This window comes from Electrona antarctica (genome assembly GCF_951216825.1).
Source record: "Electrona antarctica genome assembly, chromosome: 6".
In the NCBI taxonomy this organism is placed as follows: Eukaryota; Metazoa; Chordata; class Actinopteri; order Myctophiformes; family Myctophidae; genus Electrona; species Electrona antarctica.
Window position 1 is genome coordinate 3,183,244 of NC_136811.1, and position 11,373 is coordinate 3,194,616.

An 11,373-nucleotide genomic window follows, 5' to 3' on the forward strand; every position below is an offset into this window, starting at 1 on the left:
TTTCATCAGTGCACTGCTAAACCCCTTATCCCTAAACGTCAGCTTTCTTTTTTTCTTTTACCTTTTTGAAAAACATATTAAAGTTGTTCAACTAGCCAATCTTCATCAACACGTTGTGAGCTTGTAGATCGGCTATTTGAAAGATTAAAACATGTTTTTCAAAATAGTAAAAAAAAGGCAAAGAAAGTTAGGGATAAAGGGTTTAGCACTGGTAAAAATAGGGTGTGTAATGTCTTGCTGAGACCTACTACATAATGTGCTGTCATCATTTGATCAACACAAGTCAGCAAACAGTGAACACACAGTGAACAGCTACAGAGATTGTGCGGCTTATCAGAACTTTATCGCATACATAGCAATAGCAATGGACACACCTTAAAACAAAACTGCACAGAGACTAGTGCATATATGTGACACATCACATTATAGCATTTATGTCATATTTACATACAAATTTAAGTGGTGTTGGCGGATTGCTGCTGTGGCTTTAATATTTAGATTAACATTTTTCTCTTCTGCTGAAAAAGGAGATTATGTGTGAAGACTCAACGAGTATGGCTGGTCACATATTAAATGTTGGCAATTGCCCATAAGAAGTATCATAACTTGTCATTGGGATCTAGCAACAAATTTGTTTCAGTCCTCATGTGCATCTGCAGAAAATAGTTTTGACTGAATCTAGATTGCAATTTGTGTATTTCTTTCTTGCACGACTCCTGACAGTCACATATGAGACTCTGACTAGTTGTCGCCACAAACTGTAAATGGCTTTTCCCCTGCATGCATCCTCCTCATGTGTGTTTTAAGATTATTATTTTGTGCAAAGCCTTTGCCACAAACTGTACACGTAAAGGGTTTTTCCCCTGTGTGTATCCTCATGTGTATTTTTAGTTTATTAATTTGAGCTAAGCCTTTGCCACAAACTGTACATGTAAAGGGCCATTCCCCTGTATGAGTCATCATGTGTGACTTTAGATCAAAACAGCCTTTGCCACAAACTGTACAAGTAAAGGGTTTTTCCACCGTATGAGTCATCATGTGTTGTTTAAAATTCTTCCTTTGAGCATAGCCTTTGCTACAAACTGTACACGTAAAGGGTTTTTGCGCTGTATGTGTCCACATGTGCATTTTTAGATTACTCATTTGAGAAAAGCCTTTGCCACAAACTGTGCATGTAATGGAGAATTCCCCTGTATGAGTCATCATGTGTGCTTTTAGATTCCTCATGTTAACACAGCCTTTACCACAAACTGTACAAGTAAAGGGTCTTTCCCCTGTATGAGTAATCATGTGTATTTTTAGTGTACTCCTGTAAACACAGCCTTTGCCACACACTGTACAAGCAAAGGGTTTTCCCACTGCATGAGTCATCATGTGCTTCTTCAAATGTATCGTATTACTAAAACATTTGCCACAATCTGTACAAATTAAACCTTTCTTCCCTGTGTCTCTCCTCATGGAGCGAGTTTGCTTAGATGATTTCAGATCTTTGGACAACTTGTTTCTGTCTCCTTTAAAATGTTGTGTCACATGTGACTTAAGTGTTTTTAAAGCTGACTGATTGACCACCCTGGTCTCCTCCTCCCACTCATCACTGTCTTCAGTAATGTCAGATTCAGAACAGCGTGAAGAGAGGAGCTGGTCATTACATGTTGTCTGTGATGTTCCACAGTCAACTACAACAGCTTGTGTTTTCATGTGTTTAGTTGAGGTGCTGGCTACATGCTCTGTATCTATGTTTTCATCATAACCTTCACTTTTCACTGCTAGTAATGTCATCGTTGACCCATCAGCCTCCTGTGGTCTTTGAAGTATCTGCTCCTGTTCATCTTTAATGTGTGGAGCTTCTGGTTCCTCCTGAACCAGACTGGGGCTCCTCTCCTGCTGTTCAGGTGAAACCTCCTCTATATACACAGGGGGGTGCAGAAAGTCTAGGAAAAAGATACAATGAGAAAAAAAACAATGAATGTTTTAACTTAAAAAAAAGGAAAATCTACCTTTGATTGTCCCATTTATCAGACAGCTGTACACACATACAAGGATGCACCTGCATGCACACGCACAAACAATAATCGTGTGCAAACATAGTGGAAAACTGGAAATGCCAGATCTGCCTGCGAGATCTGCCAGATCACAATATGTTGCTGCTGTGAGCTTGTATATCTGCTATTTTCACCATTTATGATTTTTTGGAAACCGTATAACTTCGATGACATGCCCAAAACAGGTATTGATTATTAATACCGTAGTTTATCTAATAAGATTATCTGTTATTAACACGTATTACTCTGGGGTGGGAGTGTCAGAAGGTATACGGTTGGGAATCCGAAAGTAGGGGTGTGTGTGTGCGCGTGTGTGCCCTCAGTGCATCTTACTGGTTATGTATATGTAAAGCACAGTGTAAATAAGGAGGTAGCATAACATTTCCCAGATAAGTTGCCAAATACTTTTTGGCTTGATTGACTAGGTATTCATTTGAAAATAAATATTGTGATCATAGTTAGTTCCGATATTACTTCTGATTTGGGGAAATTATATATGCCGGCAACCTTTGTTGGAGAAGGCATTAACAAAAAGGAAGCACAATGCAATAAACAATTACTCAGATTTTTAAGAGAAAAGAGGGAGATGCAGAAGCTGATAATGTGGTTAAAGAATGCTTTGAGACATGGGGGGGCAGGGTACTAGAGACCCTGCAAGGAGGGGACGTTCCTTTTCAGCACAAGTTTGTCTAATTATCCAAAGTGTCCCTTTCACTTGATAGCGTCTAAAAAAAGTATATATATCACTGTCTATACAATACATCAACTCCAAGCTGGAAGTTCAATGATTACACAGAACTTTTAACTATTTAAAAATGTTATGATTTGATCGATTTATCGAGTGTTTTTACGCTTTTACGCATTGTCAATTCATCCGAAGTATGCTTTTCGCTTCCGTCTAAAAATTAAGTCTATATCTCCTTATAAGCCACGTCACGACGCACAAAATATCTCGCTGTATCTCGTTTTCTATGCATTTCGGTTTTCTTGGGGTAGCGTGGCATTAGTCTGACCGCTCATTAGTCCAACCCCTTACTGTAACCGCACGAAATTGGGATGGTTTGACCCAATTTTATTTTTTTGCACTGAGGTGTCCCTTATTTTAACCTCTGGGAGTTGGCAAAAAGAAGAGAATGTTTTACAAAATAGTAAAAAAAGGCAAAGACATTTAGGGATAAAGGGTTTAGCACTGGCGAAAATAGGGCCCTGTGTGTAATGTCTTGCTGAGACCTACTACATAATGTGCTGTCATCATTTGATCGTCCAAAAGACACAAGTCAGCACACAGTGAAACACACAGTGAACACAGTGTGAAACCCAGTGAACACACAGTGAACCACACAGTGACCACACAGTGAACCACACAGTGAAACACACAGTGAAACACACAGTGAAACACACAGTGAACAGCTACAGAGATTGTGCGGCTTGTCAGAACTTTATTGCATACATAGAAATAACAATGGACACACCTTCTTAAAACTAAACTGGACAGAGACTAGTGCATATATGTGACACATCACATTATATCATTTATGTCAGTTTACATACCGATTTAAGCTCTGATGTTTAAGTGGTATTGGCGGATTGCTACTGTGGCTTTAACATTTAGATTACGATTTTACTTTTCTGCTGAAAAAGGAGATTCTGTGTGAAGACTCAACGAGTATGGCTGGTCACAAATCAAATGTTGGCAATACCAAAAAAAGAGAAAAGCAATACAATAGCAACACAAGAACTAAGTCAATCAAGGTGAATGTTTGCATTCAAATATATTGCCCGTAAGAAGTATCATTATAACTTGTAAAAAAAATAAAAAAATGCAATTAATTTGGCATCCAGCAACAAATTTGTATCAGTCCTCATGTGCATCTGCAGAAAATATTTTTGACTGAATCTAGATCAAAATCTATGTATATTTGTCTTGCACGACTCCTGACAGTCACATATGAGACACTTTGACTAGTTGTCGCCACAAACTGTAAAGGGCTTTGCCCCTGCATGCATCTTCATGTGTGTTTTTAGATTATTCTTTTGTGCAAAGCCTTTGCCACAAACTGTACACGTAAAGGGTTTTTCCCCTGTGTGTATCCTCATGTGTATTTTTAGATGACTCATTTGAAGAAAGCCTTTGCCACAAACTGTACATGTAAAGGGCCATTCCCCTGTATGAATCATCATGTGTGTTTTTAGATTAAACGTGTTAACATGGCCTTTGCCACAAACTGTACAAGTAAAGGGTTTTTCCCCTGAATGAGTCAACATGTGTGATTTTAGATTACTCGTGTTAATATGGCCATTGCCACAAACTGTACAAGTAAAGGGTCTTTCCCCTGAATGAGTCAACATGTGTGATTTTAGGTTACTCCTGTAAATACAGCATTTGCCACACACTGTACAAGTAAAGGGTTTTCCCCCTGCATGAGTCATCATGTGCTTCTTCAAATGTATCTTATTACTAAACATTTTGCCACAATCTGTACAAATTAAACCTTTCTTCCCTGTGTCTCTCCTCATGGAGTGAGTTTGTTTAGATGATTTAACATCTTTGGACAACTTGTTTCCAACTCCTTTAAAGGTTTGTGTCACATGTGACTTAAGTGTTTTTAAAGCAGACTGATTGACCACCCTGGTCTCCTCCTCCCACTCATCACTGTCTTCAGTAATGTCAGATTCAGAATGTTGTGAAGAGAGAAGCTGGTCATTACATGTTGGCTGTGATGTTCCACAGTCCTCTACATCAGCTTGTGTTTTCATGTGTTCAGTCGAGGTGCTGGCTACAGGCTCTGTGTCTCTGTTTACATCATCACCTTCACTTTTTACTGATGTCAACGCTGACCCATCAGCCTCTTCTGGTCTTTGAAGTAGCTCCTCCTGTTCCTCTTTAATGTGTGGAGGTTCTGGTTCCTCCTGGACCAGACTGGGGCTCCTCTCCTGCTGTTCAGGTGAAACCTCCTCTTTATACACAGGGAGGTGCAGGAAGTCTAGGCAAAAGATACAATGAGAAAAACAATGAATGTTTTAACTTCTACCTTTGATTGTCCCATTGATCAGACAGCTGTACACACATACAAGGATGCACCTGCATGCACACGCACAAACAACAATTGTGTGCAAACATAGTGGAAATAGACCCTCTGCCAGCTCACAATGTGTTGCTGTGAGCTTGTATATCTGCTATTTTCACTATGTATGATTTTTTGGAAACCTTATATTATAACTTCGATAACATGCCCAAAACAGGGAATGATTATTAATACTGTAGTTTATCTAATAAGATGATCTGTTAATACTTATTACTCTGGGGTGGGCGTCTCTCAGAAGGTATAGTGGCTTCTTGGAAATCAGATGGTAGGGGTGTGTGTGTGTGTGTGTGTGTGTGTGTGTGTGTGTGTGTGTGTGTGGGGGTGCGTGCACGTGCACCTGCCCGCCCGCCCTCAGGGCGTCTTACTGGTTATGTATGTAGACATACATACATACATATCAAATAGGGAACATTTTAATCAGGCCACACACACACTTTTCACAGTCCTCCGTAGGAGAGGTTATAGCAAGAGGTTCTTGCGGACAATCAAGAGCAATGCCCTGGCCTCTCTCTCCCCCACCTGGTCACTTTCCACCAACATACTCTCGGACACTCTGCCGCCCACCCCTAACCCTCCCACCCCTAATTCTAACCCTAACCTCAGTCCTAGCTTTCCTCCCCAGCAACATCAGAGCATGCAGCAGGAGCAGAGGCCTCTCTCTGGCGCGGGGACAGGGGCGGACCTGGACGGGGCCCATGCATTACCCTCTCCTCTATGTCCTCCCTTCTCCAACTCTTCTTCTCACTCTATACAGTCCACCGGCTCCTCTACCACTACAACACTAGTCCCATTAATAACTACATTTTCACATACTCTCCAACCACTACACCATAAATTCAAACAGAACTTCGCCACTACACAACAATCCTACCCCCCATTACAAACACATCAGGTCATCTCTGCACTCAGAAGGAACAGGAACCTGGGAGACCTCCTTGTGCATTCCAGATTCTCCACTTTACCTCCCAAGCCCCCACAGCCACATACACTCCATTTTAAGCCCCGCAAATTCATCAACAACCCCCATAGTCACACTTCCTCCCCCATTCAGGATCCCCTGTCTCTGACCACCCCCAATATAGTTTATATCATCACCTGCACACAATGTCATAAACATTACATAGGTTAAACCAGTCACACACTAGAAACACGCCTCAAACAACACCTATATCACATCAAACGAGCAGACCTACACACAACCCTGTACACACACTTTCAATCCCATCCCATCGCTAACCTCATCGTTTCAGGTCTGGAATGTGGAGTCCGATGGACCAGTGGACAGCGGAAACTAATGGAGCATAGATGGATTAATAAATTGCAAACAGTAACACCCACTGGTCTAAATGAAAGAAGCTGACTATCAAACACCTACATAGTACACTCACACCTCATTCATTTTTATGTTAATCTTTCTGTTCAATTAAATAAATTGTATCCAGGCCTTGCTGTGAACTTTTACTCTTTTAGGTTGTTTTATTAATGTCCATTTTTTACCAAGTATATCCATTTTACCATTGTGTTTTAGAGGATGGGTTCGGACCATGGTTTAGGTATGCGGTCTAGTCTAACTTGGACTCAGGGGGGTGGACGCCTCTGCCTTGCATAGTCCCCAGTGAATAGGCAGGTTGCCCTTCACTGGTAACCTTACTTTGGATTTTAAATTTATGAAGGTATTGTAGGCTGGGATTTTACAAAAAAGCCCCCCTTTTAAATACATACATACATACATACAGACATACATACATACATATAAGGTATGCCATCTGGTGGCTAATGAACCAAACACACATTCTCAGAAGTTGAAGCAGTTTTAGAGGACCCACTTTTAGGCCAGTGCAACAGAGCATGCTTTTGCCTTTTTTTAAAACCTTACCCATTTTAACCAAATACATACATACATACATACATACATACATACATACATACATACATACATAAAGAGGTAGCATAACATTTCCCAGATAACTTTTTGGCTTGATTGACTAGGTTTTTTTTTTAAATTATTATAAATATTGTGATCAGTAGTTCTGATGGGTTCAAATCACTTCTGGAAGAAGTGGAGAAATTATATATGCCGGCAACATTTGTTGGAGAAGGCAATTAAAAAAAGTTAGCACAATAACTCAAGAGAAAAGAGGGAGATGCAGAAGCTGATGTGGTTAAAGAATGTTTTGAGACACGGGGGGGGGGGGGGAGTTGGCAAACAACAGAAGAGAATTAAAGAAAGAAACAAGAAAGAGACAAGAGCATGAAACTTACTGGTGTCCAGGTGATCTTCAGGTTCCAGTTTAACAGAAACAGTCCTGGATGGTTGTGGACAACTCATCTTCACCTGCAGGCTGGTCTCCACACACTGGTCTGGAATGAAGGAATTGAATAAGGACGTTGATGTGTGACGAATAGAATAAGGACGTTGATGTATGACGTCCTATGAAATGTCTTATAAATGTACATATTGCGCCACCCATATATCCCTTATCCCTAAACTTATTTGCCATTTTTTACTATTTTGAAAATCATTTAAAAATAGTTCAACTAGCCGATCTACATCTACACATTGTGAGCTTGTAGATCAGATATTTGAACTATTAAGAAAGGTTTTTTTAAATAGTAAAAATGGTATTTTTTTTTACAAAAACACTGCTTATCAACTAACCGGTGAATCGATCGACACGGTTATCAAAACGTATCAATTAGCAATTAAATGGAAACTTTTAGAATATTTAGAACACCTCCCTGGGGGTATTTATGTTTGTAATATGTGGTTTTAGATATTTTAGATTTTAGCAGTGAGCCCAGTGTCCATGATGTCATGGACACATTATGGGAATTGTAGCTGGAGTCTGGAGATTGTAGCTGGAGATTGGAAGCGCTTGTCGAAGTCACTGAGCGGCCCTGCGTACCACCTGTTTTGAATTTGCACATAATGCAGGAGGCAGCAGCACAACCCGCTAATATAAAAAACGAGTGCTTCCAAACTCCAACAAAAATATCACAGCACGGAATTTCTTGGCATAAAGTAGCTCATATGTCTAGGGTGGATTTTTATGGAATAAACGCTCTGCAGTTTGAAAGAGGACAATTCAAGCTTTCTCTACAGCTGCAATGTTGTTGAGTTTAACGTTGTTTAATACAAGCAGATGGGAAATGCAATTTGGATTAATGCGATGTCAACGGATGGTATTGCAACTCTAGATTCATTCCATTTTTTTTTTAAATCTAGTGTTACTGTGTTGCAAATTGCAGCTAGGTAGGTACTGCGTTTCTCTCTAGGACGCAAACTAGATACACGTAGGTACTAGGCGGGGCTCCATCTTGCGCCACCCTTATCCCTAAACTTATTTGCCATTTTTTACTATTTTGAAAATCATTTTAAAATAGTTCAACTAGCTGATCTACTTCTACCCATTGTGAGCTTGTAGATCAGCTATTTGAAATATTAAGAAAGGTTTTTGTTAAATAGTAAAAAATGGCAAATAAGTTTAGGGATAAGGGTTAAGGGGTGGCGCAAGATATGGCCCTAGGTACCTACGGTAAGACACTCGTAGATATAAAAATCAGTGATTTTTATATATCATCATACATCATCACATTCCAGCCAATCACTTTTTAAGCCCTCAGCCAATCAAATCACCGCTGTATAGGGTACACAGACAAAGAAAGCTGGGGAAAACAAAACTGTTCGCCCCAATTCCAACTCGCCCACAAAAGTCCGGACAAGTCGCCCCGTAAAACTGTTGTATTTTCGAGGTAACAGCAGAGACAGAGATTTTTACCTGTGCTTTTAAACAGAGAGAGAGATTTTTTACATGTACTATTAAACAGAGAGAGAGAGATTTTTACCTGTACTATATTTTTACCTGTACTTTGAGATTTTTCCTGTAGGCCTACTTTTAAACAGAGAGAGAGAGAGAGAGAGATTTTTCCCCTGTACTTTGAGATTTTTGAGTGGTGCAGCGACTCCCTTACGGAGCTATGTGTGTGGCTGGCTGCCTGGGTGCCTGGCTGGGTAGGAGCACGAATAGCATGTTTTTCACCACCTGTGCGCAACCTAACACACACACAAACACACACGCACATATTAACTGTATATATGATGATTCCGGGTGTGCCTGTACAGTACAGTGACAGTACAGTAGAGGGGGCACACGCTAACTGTCATTTCTCAACGGTTTCGGACATGGGGCGGCTCGCCGGAATCGGCCCGACCCCCTGGGCGCGTTTCTTGGGCTCTGATAAGATTTCACGTAAATTGCAAGCTGCGTTCATGATTTGAGTCATTTTGTTCAAAAAATCTGTTTTGTAAAAATCCACCTGTTGGTGGCACTATAACAGGCCAATGTGAAAAGGGTGGGATATATTCCTCAGCCTAGTAGGAAAGTCTGTGAAAGATTTCACGCAAATTGCACGCTGCGTTCATGATTTGAGTCATTTTCAAAAATACACCTGTTGGTGGCGCTGTAACAGGCCAATGTGAAAAGGGTTCCATGATGGTCCCCAGCTAATTCTTTAACTCTAACAAGTACTGTACTTTTAGACAGACATAGCAGAACAGAACAACAACAACATGCATTAAGTCATTTCAGTAACAATGGAGGAATGGAGGGTGATGCATGGCTATATGTAAATGGTACAACATGCATCGGGTGATGCATGGTAATGCATAGGGTAATTGGCTATCCAGAATGGAATTTCCAGAACAATGGAGGGGGGTGAGCCATTCATTATCCATGCATCATTTGACCAACAACAACAAACTGATTCTAAATGTTTTAATATGAGAAATAAGGTAAAATAAACATGGAGTGCAGGTTCTAAATGTAAATAAATAAACATGGGGCGAGATATCCACGCTTTGGGGGCGAGCTATCCACGGCTTTGGAGCGACCGTTCTTCACTTTTCGCGGGGGCGAGTTGGAAAAGGGGCGAGCGTACCCGTTACCAAGCTGGGAATTGGAGGCCCCTCAAAAATTAACCTAAGGTTGGAGCTAACGGTCGAATGTAAAATATTGACCATTTAAGCTTGCCGTAGCTAACGTAGCAGCTGTCTCAAACCGTCAAACGTGTACAAAATGTGGTTGAAATGCAATTTAAATAACAAACCTGCTCCGTGTAGTTTGACGTGTGGCTGTAAAATCACGTCCAGCAGTTTGTCTTGTCTCTCCAGTAGAGTTGCTAGTGTCTCTATCTCTCTCTGAAAGAGGCTGCACATGAACTGTTCCACCGAACTGAGGCGCTCGTTGACAACACACGATATGTCCTCTCTCACCGACGCCATGTGTTCATTTATCGACAGCCGTAGAGACTCTATTTGAAACATCTTCACTCGTTTTTTAGACATTTTTCACCACGCTCTTTGTTGCTCTGCTCACCGCAACTGATACTAGCATGGCATCCAGCATATCTCGGAGGACTTTCAAGACGGGCAGTGTCTGTAGGCCAATCACAGGCAGGCGGGGCGTTACCATGCCTATGCTCGGACCAGAGTAGTATAAAAGAGACTAATGACACTCCCGTTGACTCTCATTGTAACAATGGAATGCGGAAGTGCTCATTCTATCTCAATGGAATAGTTCCAGCCATAGGAGCAATGTTTGGAACTATCGCCCATAGGCACCCGCTTTGCGGCGAGATCAAAGCGTGTCACCACTCTCTTACTACATTACTCTGGCTCGGACACAAACAAGCATTAAACAACAAGACGCATTAACTTCCGGGTCAACACAGTTCCTTATTACGGATCGCCCCCTGGTGGAATAAAGTAATATTTGAAGCATTTAGCCAAGTAGACGCTAGACCATAGAGTATATAAAAGGAACCATGCAACGAACCATGTACAACCCAGATTCGGCACAAACAAGGGACTAAATTCTTTTCGCTCCTATGCCACCAAAATGTGGAACACCCTACCAACTGTCATTAAGACATGCGAATCCCTTGACTCCTTCAAAACCGCTCTCAAAGGGCACCTACAGATGGCTGCAATTCGAAACTGGCCCCCGTAAAATCTGAATCCCCCCCACCGCCCCCCCCTTTTTCCCCTCACTGTATATATTTATTTTCCCTTTTTACCTCCTTTATGATGAATTCCTGTTCTGTCTATAGAAGTGTCTATTTGTACGTCTCTAAATGTTTTGATGATTTGAACATGGTGGACCCTATTGGAAACAAGTGTAATGCTTAATTGGGTCGTCCACTCACAGTTAACAGCCTTTGTATTGAGTTTGTGCTTGAAATGTACT

General features: G+C 41.0%; 1 long non-coding RNA gene across 2 annotated transcripts; it reads right to left on the minus strand.

Moving 5' to 3' along the window:
- Nucleotides 1-736: 736 nt before the first annotated feature.
- On the minus strand, nt 737-10,823 carry LOC306924585. Of its 2 annotated transcripts, XR_013790184.1 has the most exons (4): nt 10,235-10,823; nt 7,391-7,489; nt 4,853-5,026; nt 737-1,931 (listed from the first exon to the last, which is right to left on the minus strand). It is a non-coding gene; the product is annotated as an uncharacterized lncRNA (long non-coding RNA). The 2 variants fall into 2 exon arrangements; XR_013790185.1 differs by lacking the exon at nt 737-1,931 and having other exon boundaries at nt 3,468-5,026.
- Nucleotides 10,824-11,373: the final 550 nt, after the last annotated feature.